At 43.0% G+C, this 21,015-nt stretch overlaps 1 protein-coding gene across 3 annotated transcripts in view; it reads left to right on the top strand.

Annotated features, from left to right (window-relative positions):
- LOC139697227 (beta-1,4-N-acetylgalactosaminyltransferase bre-4-like) overlaps positions 1–21,015 on the top strand; it is a 413,079-nt gene that overhangs the window by 166,747 nt on the left and 225,317 nt on the right. Inside the window, exon 1 of one of the 3 annotated variants that reach the window (XM_071595895.1) lies at positions 3,620–3,720. The exons of the other annotated variants lie outside the window; for them this stretch is intronic. The gene's annotated coding sequence lies outside the window, so the exon portion shown is untranslated. Of the gene's footprint in view, positions 1–3,619; positions 3,721–21,015 lie in introns of those variants that run through there. 3 annotated transcript variants of the gene reach the window in all.

Here is a 21,015-nt window from a genome sequence, read left to right as displayed (position 1 = left end):
CGTTAGTAGAGACGTGGTTAAGTTGCTGGTGAGCTTAGCGTTTTTATTCCGGGGCAGAGAGTTGTTACAAGACACAATGCGTGGATCAGAACGGAAAACTGCATGCATGCTTCCTTACGCTAAACCACTTACGCAAGACCTTTTTATGCGAGGTTAAGTCTAGGAATAACTTGCGAAACTGCATAGAGGCAGAGGCAATGATAATTGAAAGTAGTTTCTTGAAATTTATTTCTATTTCCTGCAAAATTCACCCCGGACATTCAGACACATCTCCTTAAAACGTCTTTCATAGCTGGCAGCAAAGAAGTATTTTGTTTGCTGTCGCAGCCAACGAGTAACCTATACGGCCTACGGCCACCCAAATGATTTTTAAAAGGGGCCCGAACAGATGGAAATCATTGGTGGCTAAGTCGAAACTGAACGGTGGATGTTCCATGCATTGCTCATGAAATACTCCTAACAGCTGTTCTTCTCGTTTACACTCATGCAACGCACACGCCATCTTTCACTGGCTACCCCTGACTGACTTCACTGCGTGATGCCACGCAGTATCTAAGACAAGCATATTCATGCTGGTTGCTATCTGCCGACAAAATATGCCCGCATAATTTAAACAACGTATGAGGTAATCTGACATTTACGGCTAATGTATTTGACTCATCCTCGTATAAACGGGACAGGGTTCGGGGCCGCTCATTCGGGAAAAGGTTGATACCTACTCTCAACTATTTCAAAATTCCTGGCAAAACTGGGGAAAAGGAGCAAATTATATTTTTGAAACAGTCGTGAATTAAATGTGCGAATCGGGAATGCGTTGCGGAAAGCTTGAATTTCCGATGGAAACGGTATTATTTTCAGTTGTGCACATTTCGTGTCACTGCAGTTTTGCAGTGGCGCGTGAATTTCCGAAAACGGAAGATATAACTGGTCGGATTGATTTCAGTGATACCAGTGGCATGTGACATGATTATCGGTGATCCACGAAAAAACACTATTGATTAAAAACCGAGATCGGGAGAAAATTCTAGAGAAAAGACCACTGATCCTTCGTGGAAAATCGGGAATCATTGGTCACCTTTAATCTTTTCCGTTTGCGGGTCGAATCAGGTAGACTACAGTAAATATAGAAACCATGTTTTGTGTATGAATTGTTTCATTCTATTTTTTTATTGCTCCTCGGAAGCCCCTGATGGCCCTTTGTTCCCCCCCCCCTGCAATCGGTATTATAAATAAATATGTGATAAGCTAGTCTTGGCCTTTTATCGCGTTTCCCAGGGGTCGACACAACTAGGTTAACACAACAGCCATGCCCGATGTGGGCCTCGAACCCGCGATATTTGGATTAATAGCCTAACAAATTACCCTCCGGCCACACTGATGCTCATCCTAAAACTTGGTGTCCAGTCGTTTTTGAAAACCAGCGATGGGAAAAACATGGAAATAAATCCGGAAAAAACCCTGGGATTGGACAGCAAAACCTGGAATTTCGGAGAATTAATATTATTTAATCGGGATATAGATAGGTATTAGACTGTAGAAGAAGAAAATATCATGTATTGTCTGGATTTGAATTTAATATGGACGACTAATGTAGCTATTTTTTGTGCTACAAATTTCAAACGTTTTTTCTGCGAGATTTTAAAGAATTATTAATTGAAGGGTCATTTACTAATTAGTTATTTATTCTTTTGGTTGAAAATACCACGATAGATAAATAATCCACAATAGGAATGATTTTTATAACTAATAGTAGATGCCTAATGTTATTTAAACTCTTATAAAGTAGGTTATTTTTTTCGGATAATAAAATTCATTGTAAGCTTTGCTTCATTATTTCCTTTCATTTAATGCTCTAGGAAATATCATATCTTGGAAGATTAATGGTGTTTTCCTATTAAAATGCTTGATAAGCTTGTATCGATAGGAGTTGGTATATTTGTGTTTCCTAAATTCCAGTGGTAACAAATGGGAAGAAATGTGTCATGACTTGGAATCCATCTAGATTCATTGAAAAGTCAAAAAAAAACCATACAAAGAGTTTCGAAACTGTGGGTGAAGTAATCTCTATGCCTAAACGGGGATTTTTATTTTGTTGAAACAGTTAATTTTAAAAACTACCCATATTAATTCATTGTAATGAATTCATTTATACTCGTGGATAACTATGCTATGCCATATATGAAAGTGTGAAAATATTTGCGCATGTAAATTTAGTAGTTTCCGTTTTTACATTGGAAGTAAAAGGTACAGCAACATGAAAGCGAATATTATATTTGAAAGCCTGGCTAAAGAAAGCTGTAATAAGAAACCATCTGATTGCTGGCCAACCTGTTAAACCGAAAAATGACATCGTTAGATACACAAAGCAATTAGTAAGCACTTTTTTAAGAAAGTTTGACAATATAATATCAGAATAAAATAACAGAATTAAATTAAATTATAAAAATAAAGCGAAAATGTGAACACATGCGTTTATGTCATTTAATTAATAAATATCAGCATCAGTGGTCGCGGGTCGCAAAAAAGCAGTAGTTGGCGGAAGGTGGCCTCCACTGGGCCACGTGGCAGTGCAAAATATTAGCGTTACTTTCTGGAAGACCCCACTTATACCATTATTCGTTTCAATATATCCATTCCATTAAATTATGTACTCTTAAGGATACATGTTATCGGATTATATTTTTTAGAAGTGATTTCCTCTTGATGTCTTCCTGATCTTTGAATATGTGATTCGGCGCACGGAGTATGAATATCAGGATTGCCAAGTGAATGGATATAAAGAACAGAATCATCGCAGTTATTGAATTACTGTATTCCCGGTGGTAGGCTCGCGGAGCATCGCTCCAACACGCGTTGCAAAAATCGATTTTTTTCCGGCGTCGCAAAAGGCCGTAACTTTTCAGATTCGCATTCTTTATAGCCTCGCCAAATCTTGTGACATCAGCCCCTATGTTGAAGAAAGTCTTTCGCAAAACCAGTCAACTGTCTCTGTCAAAGTGAACGCCTTTCCCCATTTTTAAAAAACAAAATACAAAGATAATTAAAAGTAGTCGTTGAAACTCAAGACCTGCTGAAAGCTTAGCGACTGTTCCGAAAGGGAGCATCGTCTTTATTTCCAATAACTGTTGTCTAACGGGATAGGCCTTGGAAGATTTTTCGGGGGAAATTGAAGGGCGTCAAACCCGGGACATTTAGGATCAATTGTGACAAATCTGCATATTTTTGTGACCAAGTGCAAAAAAAGATGCAGCGCCGCATGCACCAATCATTGGAGTATGACTACGATAAGTTTCTAATTCCGAGCGCGGAAAAGAAGGGAAAAAAAATGAAAACACTTCTGGATCTCCGTCCAGCTTTTTTCGAATTCACCCCGCTGTGCGGCGCCGTGTTGAGGAGGCAACCCCCGTGACGTAATAGGGGGACCGTGTCTGGTGGCTGTGGTTATTGGTTGAGGCGCCGGGGGCCGGCGGGCGGGAGTGAGAGGGGCGGGACTGGCGGGGAGGAGTGGGAGTGCGTGGGGGAAGCGCGGGGGTTGGGGAGCGAAAGACCGAGGCGAGCGAGTGGATTCGCTTGCAGTGGCTCCGGTGGTCTCTCCGAAGGTGGGCGCGTGCCGGCCCGTGGGGATTCTCGCCGACTCCCGAGAGTAAGACGACGCGACATTTGGAGGAGACGTTTAGCGGAAATAGTTTTGAGTATCCGAACCTTCTCTGTGCCGTATTTGTGTGTATCATATCTTTGCTCTTTCGCATTTGCTGCCTTTATTTTCGACCGTGATTAATGCTGCTTGTTCATTGTACCGTTCCGAGTACCACGAACAAGTGGAGTAAATATTATCCCCATGACTTTGGCACTAATTTTTATTGTTTGTACATGCACATTTGGGTCGCATGCGTGGCTTGTGACGCGTTTTGTATCTACCTCTAATCTCTCCCGGCGGGATGATCCGCTCTGGAAAGGTTTAATCGTGTCCGCGCTCGATGCATGAATGTTTTCTTGCTTGCAACCTTGTTTACAGTGGCCAGTAGGTAAATGGCGATGTATTGTTTATTTATTATTTTGCCCCTGGATTTTTATTTCTCTCTTACGCGTTCGGATGGATTATTTGTTAAATTTTTTGACTCGGTCGACTGAGTGGGTACCCCGCTGGCTGGTGGCCAGGGATGTCGCCCGTTCGAATCCGATCGAGGGGATTTAATGTTATTTCCTTGAACTCACGTCGGTTGTCACTCGAGTGCATAATCTGTCGGGATACCAAATAAATCCAGCCATCGTCGCCCCTCTCTGATTTTAAATTGTATTTCCCTCATTATTATTACTTATTTTGATTGAAATATTTGAGTAATAAATATAGCAAAAGCTACAGTTTACAGATCCGGTTAATCCCTAATACTGTCAATGATGCGAAAAAAATTTGTAATTTGTTCGTTTGTGGTCAATGTTGTGAGCGGTATCTCGCTGTCATTTCACGTCGACCCCGAGCTGTTTCATGTGGTCAGATGCTTATGTTAGTGCGATGACTGATTGGTGTATATGGCGCCGGAGTAATGTATGGTTTTTTTGCCAGCGTACCCAGGTACTTTCCACCCTTTTCTCCCGGGAGGGGGGTTTCTTCCCTCCTCATTTTTCGAACTCTGTGGCTCGCTGTTGGTCCTATGGCATGAATATCGAGACCTGATATAAAATATTTTCTTGAATATCGCTAACGATGGCAATTTCCTCAGCCTTAGGAACGCCTGAAACCCCTAGCTGCTGACGCCACTCGAGCTGTAGATTTTGGATATGTTTCTTGTTAAGCCTTCAGCGAATATAATAGATATTTTAAATTTTATTAACATATTTTCCTATGTCATATATGTTTTAATAAAAGCGCTCATTCGTTACCTTTATACTAATAATAAAACTGATTTTCGTAAAATAATATCATCTTCCGCACAGTTTATCCTTGAAAGTGTCACAGGAATTGTGTTTCCGCGATCGTTTTGGCATGAGCCCGTGGATTTTTTATATAGGTAGCCAATTTCCTGTTCTTATTCTCTGCCTCATGATCAACTGATGGATGAACAATGTACATTCAGTAACCCAGCAGTCCCAAATTCGCTTCTAAAAAATTCACGTGGGAAGGATGCGGTGTGTGAATCCTGGCTGCCGTCGTGTTTTGCAAAGACCACAGTTTTACGCCCATTAAAAAAAAAACTGTGGATACATTTTTTTCGCTTTGTCGACGTGATGTATGGCGCCTTTCGCTCGCCTTTAGTCCACCTAATCAGTTATTTGAGCTCTTCCCATCGGTGAACATGACCACAACTGAATTTCTTTCGGCCCTCCCTCCCCTCTGAATGGTCGTTCTTTCCTTGCCATCGGCGGCGACAGTCCCGCGTGTCTTCCCGAGATTGATTTTGAGGCCCAGGGGGGTGAATTGCTACCCAATGAAATCACACCATGCGTTCCGTCAACCTTGAAGTCACTTGGAATGGAAGCCATAGTTTACGTTATTCATTGTAGAGGGATCATATTCGATTGCCTATTCGTGTGATGGGATAAGTTTCAGGCGAAAAAATACTGTGGTGGAGCTTTACAGTCTGTTTCCCGAGAAAAGCAATTCTAATAAACTGAAGTAATGGCAATTCTTATTTGTAATTTTAGTTGCGCCTACTTTCGTTGTCTTTAATTATAACCGTCAATCAATCATGATTAACTTCGTCGGTTCGCTAGTTACGGTACATGAAAGTAGGTGTAAGGCGGAACGTTTGCTCTGTTATCACTTGCATGTCAATGGTTTTATTGCTTTAATTTTTCCTTTTAATTTCATAATTAATTTGCATAGTGTATAACAGGGTTAATTTGGCCCGGGTTACATCATTTTGCGAAGTTGTCGTCATGTCGTGTGAAACTCCGTTCCGTAAGGACACGAATAAGTTGGCTCTATGTAGTTCTCCCTACTCCTATTGTTTTCATCAAAGCATGCAATAACTTCGTGTTATAACCAAATATTTAGCTATGTCTCAGCCATGTTACACGAGTTTCCTTTCCAGTTTTCATGATTTATTGACTATAAGTATGTTCAGATAATGCACGGGTTTCTCTTGCGTTACTTCCAGGATTTTCGGATGTTGTCAATGCTAGATATCATTCAGTTTTTGTTACATGCGTTACCCTTCAGGTCTTCCATAGTTGGTGAAACAATTTGTTGTTTGCGCACTACCCTTCAATCGAATCGTTTTGCTGTAATAAAGTATGGAATACTGTAGACTGCGAGTGAACCCAGTTTTCCGTTACAACTCCAGGTTCTGCTAGTATTAGTTATTAGGGAAGGCGACCGATATTTGCGCCATTTGGGATGCATGGTCTGTGCCAAAAACAAGTAGATTGAACAGGGGGAAAATTTATTGCGGATAAAAGTACAAATTACAAGAATTTTTCAAAATAGCACCCTTGAGTATTGTCACTTGGATGCCAGCGGCTCTGCCAGTCGTGGTACGATTTCTGAAAGGCGTCGGCAGGAACCTTTTTCATGCACCTCGTCACGGCCTCTTTGTCGTAATCTAGCGTTCCAAAATGGTTGCCTTCAAGCTACTTTTTATTTTTGGGGAAAAAAATCATTTCCGGCCGTGCCATTCCGGGTCTCTAGGCCGCCTAGGACAGCGTTGCCACCTTGTACTTGGCCAAATACTCGGTCACGAGGGAGGCGGTGTGGGACGGCTCGTTGTCGTGGTGCAACCTACAGGGGTCAAAGATCTCCTTGCTGACGCGTTGCACTCTTTTCCGCGGCTTTCCGAGGATTTACACGTAAAACTTAGTGTTCACTGTCTGTCCCTGAGGCGTAAACTCTCAGTGAGTAACGCCTTTTGAATCGAAAAGCGTTGGGCATTGCTGTACTTATTTTTTTTGGGACAGACACTCTATGTGGTTAATTAGGTAAGGGTTGGATGGTCAGGGTATGGAGGAAGGTTGGAGAGAAACCCGGCGTCGTATTTAGCCTACACTAAAGGCAAGGTGCAACGGTTTAACGCCCCATCCAACGGATGGCATACTCCTCTTGAAAGTGCTCACCACAAAGCACCACAAGAAGGGATCGGGAGTACCACTGAAAAATTCTGCCATCCCAGGGATTCGAGCCCTGGCTTTTGGTATGTGAAGCCAGTACATAAGCCACCGCAGCATCCTGATTCACTCCAGATCCGTGCGGTGGGTTTTTAACATTTACCCAACGGGTCTTGGACTTCTATGCCTCTCGAAAACGGGTGCTCGCCGCCGTCTGCCTTTCGACGTCACCCCAGAGACTGATCTCGCGATATCCGTCGTGCTTTTTTGAGTTTCGGCGGCGGGGTTCATTTTTAAGGGCGCTTTTCGGAGCATAGGCGGAAGCTGAGTGAAGGCGGTATTCCCAGTGTCAGCGGGATGATATCTTAAGTCCCTCCTACGCCGTGCTGCATCTAAAAACTACTCAATCAAACGGCAAACGGATCCCGTCTGGGAGGAAAATACCGACTGCGGTATTTCCCTCCCTGCCTCGATATGGAAATGGAGTCCATGCGCTACCGCGAAGAAGTCACTCAAGGTTATTCCTCTTCAGTGGCCCGCATATACCTTGACATCATGCTCTGCAACCCTCCAATGTCTCTTGTAGCAGGGGGTGTTAGCCCTTAATGATCAGAGTGAGGGGTAGAATGAGATTTTTGCAAAATTAATGGCAAAACGTGATAGGCTCCTAGGATCAAAATAATTTGGGACTCCTCGCTTTGGTTTTAATTGAGAATTGTGCTTGGAAAATTTTGATATTTGCACCTGCCAGAGTTTTTTCTCTCATAGTAACAGATGATTTATTCTTGCAGTGTAGTGGGTCTTCATCTGATCATCTTAGTCCTAAACTCGCAGCCCTCTGCATTAATAAGTGTGGCTTTTTCTCGTGCCGGATGGTGTGGTTCCCATCCTACCGTAGCAACTGAATTGATCCCATCGCAATTACTTCATCCTTTCGGCAGGCCTTTATTCCCTGAGTTATTTATCGTCATTATACGGGTGATTGTCAGACTTATTGATTGTAAGTTAGGGCTATTTGTAAGTTTAGGAGAGAGAAAAATTTTGTCAGCGCGACGGGCCTCAAAATGTTCCGCGTCAGCTATATGCCAGTGACGGGCCAAGTGACTCTGCAAACTCGCGGTTAGGAATCCCGAGAACCCTTGAGCAATCTCAATCCCCCAGTTCGGTGATTTTTCGGCCGAAAATCCTGGAGTGATAATGTAAGTTTGCTTAAATTGGTGGTGACAACTAGGTATATTGTAAACAACTCAGTTTCAGGCGTAGCGTGGTGAAAATCCTTCAGGATGAAAGAAAACACTTTCATTTTCCAAATAGAATATTTTTATTACGAGCTAGGTTTCGCTGCAGCGTAACATACGAAGGCGCATTGCTTTTGCCCATAGAATATTTTTACTACCACCTAGGTTTCGTTACGTCGTAACATGGAATGTTACGCTGTTCTTTCATCATTAGGTATGTTTTGTTAGATTCATAGTAAATATGTAATTCGTTGAAATTTAGCTAAGGCTGCACCCCGCATGAGTTATTAAGTCACCGTCAAAAACAACAAAAGTGGATTTACCTTGTACTTTGTTAATTAAAAAAATATATTTCCACGAAAATAAATAATCATGTATTCACATTTGTGTAAATCACGACAAATCAAACTGAAAAGTTTCCGAGGCTAAAATGGTCTTAGTTGGGAGAATGTTTCATGCTTCATAACTTTTTTAACCTCCTTATTTGTTGTCTAAAGCTGTATTTTCATGTTATTTTTTAAATTAAAGTATATCGGATATGTGATGAATACTTAATTGGTTTGACTCCGATATTGCTTAGCTGCAGCCATCGCAAGTTGAACCGTTCATTTTGCTTACGCCTGCCGTTGGTGATGAAATACGAGTATGCTTGTGCTCGTATGCTTTCCAGGTGTTACTTCACATTCGGGAGCAAGAAACCATCACATTTGGTAGGTCTGGGCCGTAGGGACGGTGAGGACACATAACTGAAGTAAAAATACTAATTTATCTTTCCACTCAATTTTTATTCGGTACAACTAGTTTCGACGCATCGGCGTCATCCTCAGATACCTGCACAATACCCGAGGATGACGCCGATGTGACGGAACTAGTTGTACCGAATAAAAACTGAGTGGAAAGATACATCGGTATTTTTACTTCAGTGATAATGGATTTCCACAAAGATAAGCCTGGTAACATAGCATAGAAGTACACTTAACATTAATTTTCGCGGAACCCACCGAACACAAACAAGTCCCATTTTCAAATTTACTGTAACAAATGTTTGGTTTACGTCCAATAAAATTTTCAACATTCATGATAGTGCTGTTAGTGTTGCTAGACGATATTCTCTTAACATGGCAGCAGCGGTGTTGATATTTGCTTCCGCAAAGGAAGCAACTTGAGCTCTAGGTTCACCTTCCTTTGAAAATGATTTTCTCCCCTCTTTAAACATTTTAAATAATGTTCTTACTCTGCTAAAGGGAGGAGCAAGCTCTATAATAGTATTATATAGGTCTCGGGTGACGATTTGCTCTGGCGAAAATGATTTAAATTCAGCGTCGAGTGTTCCCCCCACCGTTGCCAAAGGCGAACTGGGCAAATTTTAATACACAACGGCTGTTGCTGACGCCATTCTGGAGTCAAGTAAATGAAACTTATATCACATCTATATTACAAATTAAGTTGAAAATGTTGCTTAAAATTTATGCTCAATGAATTGCTTTTGAATAATGCGGATAGAAATTATATGATTGCACTTTCATGAACAGTAATCGTATTATACCGGTATCATATGAAATGGCGATATATTGTTGGGGTGAGTGATTTTCAAGTGAAACAGAGAGACGAGTGGCACTTGAGAATTTGTGATATTGAATTTCATCGGACCTTTATAGTTGTGTGTGTCGTAATTGGCCCGTATTATTCATCTTCCTGAGTAAATCTTCCGCTCTCTTTTGTTGGATAATAACATTGTAAAGAATTGAAATAAATCTATAATCAAGGGTATGGAGGTATGTCACCGGTTTCTGAAAACGCTTTGGGGAGTATACTTTCCATGCTTTAACTGGTGAGCATAAAATAGTCTGTGTCAGAAAATCTGGAAGCCATTTTTGTTTTAGAAAAATATTTGTAACATGTTCCATTGAATGATTGCAGCTTGAAGATGCTGATCTACAAACGATGGCTCATAAATTTATATTTTGCTAATGGGTGTTTGAGAAAGAATTGGAATCACTTATTTCCCTACGCTTAATAACTTCTGGAAAATATTCCCCCTCCCATTAATCATTGAATCATCATTATTCTTGAAAAGATCATTAAAATGTTTTCTCGTAACTGGAACTAAAGGGGAAGAGGTGTGGTTTCCTAACGAACAGTTTCATGCCAATCCGTGCGCTGGCATAAAAATCAGAAAGCGTTCATCATCCGCAGGGATGATGTGAAATAAACACGGATCAAGTATGAGTGACATATCCGATGATCTGTCGGGGGTATTCTCAAATTGCCTGAATATTTTATTCTATTACGAGCTATTTTAAGTGCACCAATTCAGGTTGCCCGCTGCAATTTCTGTTCTAGGGATAATCGAACAATTTCTTTTTCTTTTTACCCAACAATTCATGTTTCACGTTGATTTTCCCGGGCGGGAACAAAGGTTGTTTGCTGTGGTTATTAGTTGATTAAATTTCGTGTAAGGCAGCAGCTTAGCATATTTGCCCATGACGTGTTCATACCCGTGTGTGATATTAAATCATTGTTCGCTAATTTTGAATTTGCGTTTATATTTCTTACAAACTTTAATCAGGACTTCTGATTGTAATCTGATCCAGGATGTAATAAACCCTGCTATTCAGCATGGAATGTTTTAAGGAATGCATTTCCCTTGCCATAGGTGCCCACGTACAAAAAGCAAACGTGACGACATTGTACCCTAAGTAAAATATAGTCCATGCGTGTGTGACGCACGAGTTTACCGTGCATCAAACGCTGGACAAAAATTTACTTACAAGCTCATTAAATGAAAAGAGAAAAGATTAAATGCAAAAGGGCAAACATTTATCATCATAAGTGGTGCGTATATAGCAAGGTAGAAAAAATAATGGGCAGTTTGGATGAAATCAAGGGCGGTAGAGAGGGCATTCAAAGGTAAAGAGTGAGTTATTATAATATGCAGCTCGGGGTGTATTGATCTTTCTGTCGTGGCTGCGAGTACAGTTGTGCTTAGTGCAGGAGTCTCACAAATACCTACCCTCGTCACGTAGATTACTGCTAATAATAGGTCTGAATATAGGTTATCCTTCTCTGTAGCGATTTTTGTGTAAATAATTTCTGTCGACACACTCTATACACGATTCCATTCTCAATAGCTGGTATTTTATTGCCCTTTTTATCCTTATTACTGTAAATGTTTAGTGTCGAAGCGGACTGTAGGTTTTTTGGCAAAGGAGTAATTTTTTTCTTTGCCGCGAATCCATTATTTGATAAGTTTTACGGTGTTTTGTAACTGTCTCGTTTCCTTGTCGGTAAATACTTTTAAAATAATGGAGCCGTTGTACAAGTACAACGTGCGTCATAAAATGTCCCTGTTGTGGAAACAATACCCAGCAGAAGCTTTGGATATCGTTGATTTGTTTTTCTTAATCATTCAATTTCGTCTAATCATTGAAATGGGAATTGTCACGGTTGCATGAATGTTCACGTTTTGTCGTCATTCGCCGTTCATGGTCGTCGTGTGTTATTAAGGTAATGAAATTAGTCGAGAGTGTCCAGGGTATTTTGCACGCGCAGGATAAACACTTGGTTGGGAAATCGGGAAATAGTTGGAAATGGCTCCGTTTCGACATATTCGGGAAAATGTGGTAGGTGCCGATTATTTTTTTAAAAGGTTGGGTGAGTACAGTGCAAATGTGAAAGCTGATATGGGCCTCGGATATTCCCAATGTGAACGTTGTTCCTTCTATTTCTGCTTCAATGATTCCAGTCGCACGCGAAGCAAGGAAAGGTGGTCCGCGAAAGTACGCGTAATCATATCCCAAGACATATTGAAAATAATATCTATGGTAGAAAATTCGAGCGAAGAGGACAACGACATTTTCGATGGTTGAATCGAGAAATAGTTGGGAATGAGAATCCATGAATTGGGTGGCCACCCAGATGACGATGTTTTACACGTTGGAAGCATTGGACGTCGGGAGTCGTAAAATATGACAGAATAAGGAAAATTACGTGGATTTCTCTCTACGGCGCAGTAGGTAACAAAGAGCTCAGTGAGTAATATATTTAGCATTTTGAATAATTAGACAAATAATAGTTAACAATATAACAAAAAGAGAATGAACAGTAATGAAACAATGATTAGGAATGGAATTTACTTTTCTGTAACTTACAGTGGCTCCAGTGTTTCTAGTTTCATGAAGCACATCAACATATTGGCGTATGGGTTTTCGGAAACCCAATTATTGATTATCAATTGATCAACTAGTCACCACCCATTTCACGAGTTCCCCACATATTGTAGGCATTTTGTATTCCCTTTTCTAGATTATTTTGGCACGTAAATACACATTTCAAATGGTTCGGAATTATAAGTTCAACAGATTCAGGCTTGAGGTCGTGGAAGTTCATCATAATGAAATAAGGACAATTTGCACTTTTCCACAGTTTATTTAACGTACGACGCGTTTCAACTCACAGAGTCATCATCATCGCCTTGCCATCATCGCTCGTCATCATCATCGCCTTGTACCTGATGATGACTCTGTGAGTTGAAACGCGTCGTACGTTAAATAAACTGTGGAAAAGTGCAAATTGTCCTTATTTCATTCGTTCGGAATTATGTTCAGACATCACATTTCTGTATGTATTTTCTTTTAAATTTTTCCCAAGTTTCTTTTCTGGATTGCTCCATGTTGTAATGGATATTTATTCGTAATTTAAAACCAGCAGTGCTTAAACAATATTAGTCATGTTTCCCTTAAGTTTTAATTCTTAAATCTAATATCATAATGTTTTCTATGGCATCATAATACTTATCGAAGTGATGTCAATATACTGTCAAGAATTCAAATTATTCAAGTTACCTTCTCATCTGTGGAAGAAATCACTCAAGTTTGCATTAAGAAATAATCCTTTTCAATATATTTGCATAAAAACTAGAAGGGTGAATGCATGAGCTCAGTACTTCAATAAATTCAGGTATTATAATTGCTTTGCGATTTTGCTGTTACTGGCATAGTTCAAATCTTTGCTCATAACTTGGTCTTGTCAGTAACTTTGCTATTGTGTGATGCTTTTCGAATAGAGTGGGTACCATTAATTGACGTAATGTGGAAGTTGAGAGGGAGCTGGACGGGTAAGCGACAGCGGCAGGCAGCCTGTATATGTCTCCGACTTCAAAGGTATGCTTATGGAATGAAGAGTGGGGATGGCTAATGATAGGCAAAGGAGTAAAACACGGTTGTCTCGTATGCCCGTGATTTTCATCGTATACTCGGAGATAATTGGATGTGAGACATGAGAAGGGCAAATAGGAATGAAAATAGTTCGAAAGCTGATTATGTTAGCCTTTTAGGTTGACCGAGAACTAGTCAAATGATTAAAATGATTTTTGAACCCATTCAGAATCAATGTGTTGGGTATAATGATGAGAATCAGTTATAGGGCAGCGAAGGTGATGAGATTCTCAACAGATTTTAAAAAGATTTCACCATTTAAGTAGGAAGACCTAAAGTAGGGCAGGTTTTATTTAGGAAGTATTTTAATCGGTAATGAAAAATGTAGTAAGTGTATCGGGAGAAGAAGTACGTTGGTCAAGGAAGAATTTGCGAAGAGAGAGTAAATGGCTGGGACCTGAACGAAATATGTAAAGTAAGGGTTAGTGAAAAATTTCATGTGGAGATTATTCTTATACGAATATAGATTTAGCAATTGAGGCAAGAGAATAAGCATAGCTTGGAGGATTTTGAGGCGTGGTCGTCGATAAGAATGGAAACATAAAATGGTCAAAAATAAGTGATTGCCATGGTGTGTGAGGACAGAGGTTTATTCGGAATAGTTCGAAAGTTAGACAAGGAAACGTGTGTTGGAATGGTGGAAGTATAAGGTATGTGGAGTTAAAGAAATGATATGTTATAATGTGGACCGTTGAGGGTTTTAATCTAATGATAGTTGGGACTCAGAAATGTAAGAGTGCCTTGTACCCTATAGACCACGATATTGCCAAGTATTTTTTCCGTAGTTTTCAGTTTTTCGTCAAAAACCTGCCTTTGATCGCAATGTAACTGGTAACATTGATGAACTAGAGAGAGGTGCGTTATGGATGCATACTTGGAACATTTACTGAACGATGTCCCGTGAGGGAGAGACGTGATTTGAGTTGAATCGAGAGGAGTATGGAGAGCGATAGAAACATATAGTATGATTTTGTGCAGTTTTGTGAGATTTTTCGTGTGATGTGATAAAACGTGAATTTTATTACAATTAATTTTTTCTCGATGTTTTCTGGATGGTAAATCTTAGGGAATTAGATAGAAATTAGAGTGGAGCATTGCTAGTCAAACGGAAGGGCATGGGGGAAATGTTAACTGCCCCTGACAGTACTTGGCAGCCTTATCCGGTATAACTCCATGTTTCGAATGCATATTCCCCATAATAGGACTTCGCCGTATTCCGATGCATCGAATGAGATATTCGTGTAATACGAGTATTGTAATGCGCTATGGAGCCGTTGGAAAATTCGATGCATCACTTGTCCATAATATACGATATTATTCGATTTTATGCGGTATCATGGAGTACTAACTTTCGTACGCTATGATATTATATTACGACATATAGCCCGTTTAAATTCCGAGTCGATTTGTCAACAATTTTGCGAGGTACGTACAATTGACATCGAAATGTGATATTCAAATTCGTATATCACAAAGGCAGAGCTCCCTGACCTCCCACCCGCACACAAGGCGATATGCAAGGGGACCGATTTCGAATGGGGATGGGAGGGAGGTGGCTGTGTGTGGGGTGGTTGTAGATGGGACGTGGGAGGTGCAGGGAGAGTCCCTGTGACCCGTGGAAAGGAAGGTAGCAAACGTTTATGAGAAAGTTGAAAATAAAAAAAAGTTATTAATATCGGAGGAAGAATTAGTAGTCCTAAAGCTTGGCGTTTTTCGTGCAATTTAATGTAAAAGTTGAAGATAAAAAAAAATATTAATATCGCAGGAAAAAGTATCAGTCTAGGCATTTTTTTGTGAAATTCATTAAAAACTAATTTTAAGAAGGGAATTTGACGAAAATCTATTGCTTATTGATCGGCTGATGATCCTTCACACAAATATTCCACATGTTTGAAAATCTGTGATGAATGTCTTAGCTCTCGTGCTATTATGGTTTCTTAGCCACGTTTTCTCTTCCCGCCCCCCTTCCTGCCCTCGAACCTAGTTTATTTTTTTCCAATCGAGACGTATTTCATTAAAGGAAGATAACTGCTGGAGTCAACAGAAAACATTAACCTAAAAATAATTGAGGCGGAAATTTTCATCGACCAAGCATATCGGGCGTTACTCACCTCGCCCTCGCAAAAATTCTGCATCCATCCCTGGCGCGGGGTTTGGGTGGAGGAGGGGGGTGGTGAGCAGGGGGGGGTCGCGGGCAGGGCCGTCTCATTTGGGAGGGGTGGGGGATGGCGTCGAGGGGCGGCCGCCGCCGCTTACATTGCCGTAAGCCATCCCCCTTGTTTTCATACACGACTCCCTGCCACTCCCCGGCCAAATTACGCTGTCAGCCCCGCGGACGTGAAGGCTGCTCCCCGGAAAAGGGCCGACGGAGCCCTTCGTACCCCCCTAGCCCCGCCACCCCCACAGCCCTTTTTGTGATCGACCCCGTATCTTCGTCCCCCCCATCTCCCCCCACCACCCCAAAGCCCCCAGCTTCACCCCTCACCCCCGTCACCTGTCTTCCCACTCCCGGCACCACCAGTCCTGGGTCCTCGCGCTTAAAGAGTTGGCGGTGTGACCTATAGTGGCAGCGTTTCGTCTCTTACCGACATTTTTTTTATCCCCACCGGCGATCCAAGTAAATAGCAAATGTATTATCTATCGACCACTAAAAAATAATGAGAGGGGATTATGGCGCGGCATCGGGTTGACCCGCTTCGCCTTTCCGCCCTTATCCCTCTTATTTGCCCGGCGGTGGGATCCCTCTTCTATATTGGCAGCCTGAGGGACGAATCATTTACTATTATGGAGGAAAAACCCTTTCCACCACTAAAAAGATCCCGTCCGGACACCGGCGGGGGAGAAAAGTGTATTGGCGCATGTAAGCGCTATTTAATTATGTCGTGCATAAAGGAAGGTGAAACCTTGAAAAAGGTTTCTCCTTTCTTAATTCGCAGAGTGTTGTCACAGATTGTGCCTGGGGACCCAAAGAGCGTGAAGAAGCTCCGGGATGGTACACTTCTTATAGAGACCCTGAACGATACACAAAGTGAAAAACTGCTTGCTATGGGAATGCTCCATGACATTCCGATTAAGGTGGAGGTGCACCGCACTCTTAACACCTGTCGGGGAGTCATCAGTCACTACGACCTCCTATACGTGGACATCGAAGAAATCAAGAGAGAAATGTTCTCTCAGGGAGTGACTGATTGTCGTCGACTCACCACAAGGCGCAACGGAGAAAACGTAAACAGCACCTCCGTGATCTTGACGTTTGCGCGTGATAGACTACCCGACAAGGTGTTTGTGGGCTATGAATCGGTACCAGTGAGGCCATTCATCCCAAATCCCGTGCGTTGTTTCAAATGCCAACGGTTCGGCCATGTCGCGTCGCGCTGCGAGGGCAAGGCCACCTGCCCGCGCTGTGGCAAAGACGCGCACGAGAATAAAGAGTGCTCTTCGGAACCTCTTTGTGTCAATTGCGAGGGTACACACCCAGTGTACTCTCGTGATTGCCCGAAGATGAAAGAAGAGAGGAAAGTCATGGAGATAAAAACACTGGAAAAAATCCCATATGCGGAAGCGAGGAGAAAATACAGGGCGCTAATCGCCCCAACTTTCTCCCGGTCCTTTGCTTCCGTTGCAACCACGCCATGTGTAAAGTGTACCATCGCCACGCAGACGGAGATACCGAAAGAATCCCCAATGGAAAACACGCAAGTGCCTAAACCCAAAAGGGTGAAGGACGGAAAGAGTAAGGTGGACAAGGAGCCACCTACTCCTGTGGGCCCTTCAAAGAAGAGCCCACTAAAAACCACCAAAGGGAACACGCCAAAAGGGCGTGAGAATACACCTTCCCCGCCGCCTCCAGTGAAGCCAAAGAAGCCGGAGGTAATTGAAGAGGACCAGAGTATCTCTGATACAGAGGTCTTCGCAAACGAGTGGAAGAGGAAACATCGCTTCAAGCGATAACCTCAATAGAGTTGGCCATCTCCCTTTTTAGTCAACTTATTTATTTATATATTTATTTATTTATTTATTTATTTTAATTTAACATTTTAAATGTGTTCCATTCTGCAGTGGAACTGCAATGGTTTTTATCGGCACAAGGAGGAGCTGGCCATTTTAATCCAAGATTTTAAACCCTCTTGTATTTGTCTCCAAGAGACCCATTTTAAGGCTGAAGATAAGGGTATTCTGAAGGGGTTCACTGTTTTTAGAATGGATGACCTAAGTGGCCAACGAGCCCAAGGGGGAGTAGCAGTTGCGGCCCGTGAGGCCCTTTACACCTCGCGAGTCCAACTGAACTCTCCATTCCAGGCCGTCGCTGTCACGGTGCACACCCCTGAGAGGATGACGTTATGCAACGTGTATCTGCCAGAGGGTGCACCGGTGACTCGCCTGAACCTTGAAGCCCTTGTCCACCAGCTTCCTCAGCCGTTCATTTTGATGGGAGATTTTAATGCCAATGATCCTCTCTGGGGAGGGCCAGAAACCCAAAGTAATAGGAGAGGTCGAATTTTATCCAACTTTATTGAGGATTTTAACCTGTTTTTATTAAATAGCGGCGAAAAAACCCGCTTTAACAGCTTCAATGGGGAATTCTCAGCAATAGATCTTTGTCTATGCTCGAGAAGTCTAGCCCCAAAGCTGAAAATGTCCACCCACAACGATCTCTGTGGGAGTGACCATTTTCCTCTTCTACTCGTTAAAGAAGACTCTTCGCCCACCATTTCAAAACCTCCGGAAAAGTGGCGTATTAACCGTGCGGACTGGCCACTTTTCAAGCGTACGTTTACATATAAACACGACGCAAGTTTCGACGCGTTGCACAACGTCGATAAACTAAGTTCAACGCTGTTGGCGGCAGCTACCAAAAGTATCCCTCGTACGTCCGGGAATATAAATCGAGCTCCTGTCCCTTGGTGGAACGGGGAATGCGACCGGGCGATTCGGGCGAGGAAAAAAGCATTGAATATTTTTAGAAAATATCCCACGGCAACTAATCTGGCATCGTACCGCCGCCTGAGAGCGCGAGCTCGAAGGGCCGTGAAGGAGGCCAAGAGGGCTTCCTGGATAGAATACGTCTCTACCATCAACCATCGCACGCCACTTGGTCAGGTATGGGACAAAGTCAAGAAAATCTCCGGGTCCAAGGGCTCATTTGTCATCTCGCCATTGCTTGTTGCTGGCCGGGTGGTTAATTCACCTGCCGAAATAAGCAACATATTTGCCAGTCAGTTCGCGGCCAATAGCAGTGACGAGGGCTATGCCGCGGACTTTGCGAACCGGAAGAGGCGATGCGAGAGAGTCCCTCTCAATTTTGGTGCAGGTCCTACAAGCGAATATTACAATGAGCCTTTCACGTCCTGGGAGCTTAAATCCGCCATCGAAGACTCCCATTACACCTCGCCAGGGGCGGACGAAATCCACAACGCATTTCTCCGGAACATTCCGGAAACCGCGATTGGGGAGGTCCTAAATACCCTCAACCAACTCTGGAACGAGGGCAGTTTTCCAAATGCCTGGCGAGAGTCCATCGTGATACCAATCCCAAAACAGGGCAAGGACAAAAATGACCCGAACAACTACCGTCCCATATCTCTCACCAGCTGCCTGTGCAAGGTGATGGAACGGATGGTAAACCGACGTCTCATGTGGTGCTTGGAGAGTCGACACCTGCTCTCCGACGCTCAGTGCGGCTTTCGGCGTGGCAGGTCCACGACAGACCATCTGGTTCGCACTGAGAACTTCATCCAGGAAGCCTTTCTCCAACGTCAACACGTCATAGCAGTCTTCTTCGACCTGGAGAAGGCCTATGATAGTGTGTGGCGATGGAGAATCCTCAACACGCTCCACAAGTGGGGATTTAGAGGCAACATGGCCCTATTTATCAGAAATTTTTTAACTAACCGCCTTTTTAAAGTAAGGACTGGGAAGCACTTTTCCCGATCTTTTACACAGGAGAACGGGGTACCCCAGGGTTCAGTACTGAGCGTGACGTTATTTGCCATCGCCATCAACGACGTGGTGGAATGCATCAATGCCCCGGTGATGGCATCGCTCTATGTGGACGACCTAGCCATATTTTGCCGGTCGACACGACTGCCAAACGCTTCCAGGCAAGCCCAGGTGACTCTAAACAAACTGGGAGAGTGGTCGCGAAAGAACGGATTTCGTTTCTCCATGGAGAAAACGAAATGCGTGCACTTTCACCGTCTTCGCGGTTACCACGTTACCCCGACCCTAACCCTGTTGGGTAGGATTCTTCCATTTGTGGAGTCCGTCCGCTTTCTCGGCATGATCCTGGACCAAAAGCTGAACTGGCGGGAGCATATCCGCGTGTTACGTGAGAGGTGTCGCCAAACCCTCAACGTTTTAAAGTTTTTAACTCACTCCACTTGGGGAGCAGACCGCACCAGCATGCTTTTATTGTACAGAGGCTTGGTGCGATCCAAACTGGACTATGGTTCCATAGTGTATTCCTCAGGACGAGAGTCTTACTTGAGACCACTTACATGTGTCCACAATGCTGGGATACGGTTGGCCACCGGGGCATTTAGAACAAGCCCAGTCCCAAGCTTACTTGCAGACGCAGGGGAGCCTCCGTTGGAAACCCGCAGGATGATTTTAATGGGCAACTATGCCTGTAAAATTTTATCAGAGACAATCCACCCTTGTTTTAACATAGTTTTTAACCAACGGTTTTTAGACTTATTTAACAGGCGGAGAAGGGCAACTAGGCCCTTTGCCGTTCGTTTTAATGATTTTATTAACGCGGTAAATTTTACATTTCCTCAAGTATGCCCCGTCTCCTATGCTAAGTACCCGCCTTGGTTAACGCCAATGCCGGATATTAAACTCATTGCCAGTGCACGCCGCAAAGCCAAGACGACCGATTCCGAATACCAGCAGCTCTTCAGTGCCGTCCTCGGCTCACTTTCTGACTTTGTCCCAGTCTACACCGACGGGTCAAAGTCAGAATCTGCATGTGCCTATGCGGTCGTGTCCCACTACCATGGAGTCGTGAGGAAAAAACTGCACACTTCTTGCAGCATTTTCACAGCCGAGCTGTCAGCCATAAGGACGGCCCTAGGAGAAATAAAAGAAAGCGATGGCTCTTTCCTCATCTGCACAGACTCGTTGAGCGCCCTAAAATCTATATCGGTCTTTGCACCTGTGCACCCGATAGTCCAGGAGATCCATTATACCCTGTTGTCCCTTCAGAGAAAGGGGAACAGGGTCTCCTTTATATGGACTCCTGGTAACGTCGGCATAAGAGGTAACGAAAAAGCTGACCAGGCAGCGAAGGATGCCCTTCGAAAACCCGAGACCGACTCCACCTTGGTTCCAATGGAGGACGTAAAGGCTGCCTTGCGGAACTCGGTCCTGCATCAGTGGAAGGAGACTTGGCAGTCTCTGCAAAATAATAAACTCAGGGCAATAAAACCGGTCGTTTCACCATGGTCCTCTTCCATCCGGAAAATTCGGAGGGAAGAGGTCATGATTACGCGCCTGAGAATAGGACACTCTGCCCTCAC

The sequence above is a fragment of the Hetaerina americana genome, unplaced genomic scaffold (assembly GCF_022747635.1).
Source record: "Hetaerina americana unplaced genomic scaffold, ioHetAmer1.1.p SCAF_70, whole genome shotgun sequence".
Taxonomy (NCBI): domain Eukaryota; kingdom Metazoa; phylum Arthropoda; class Insecta; order Odonata; family Calopterygidae; genus Hetaerina; species Hetaerina americana.
The sequence above is the reverse complement of the archived record's forward strand: the minus strand, read 5'-3'. Positions and strand labels throughout refer to the sequence as shown.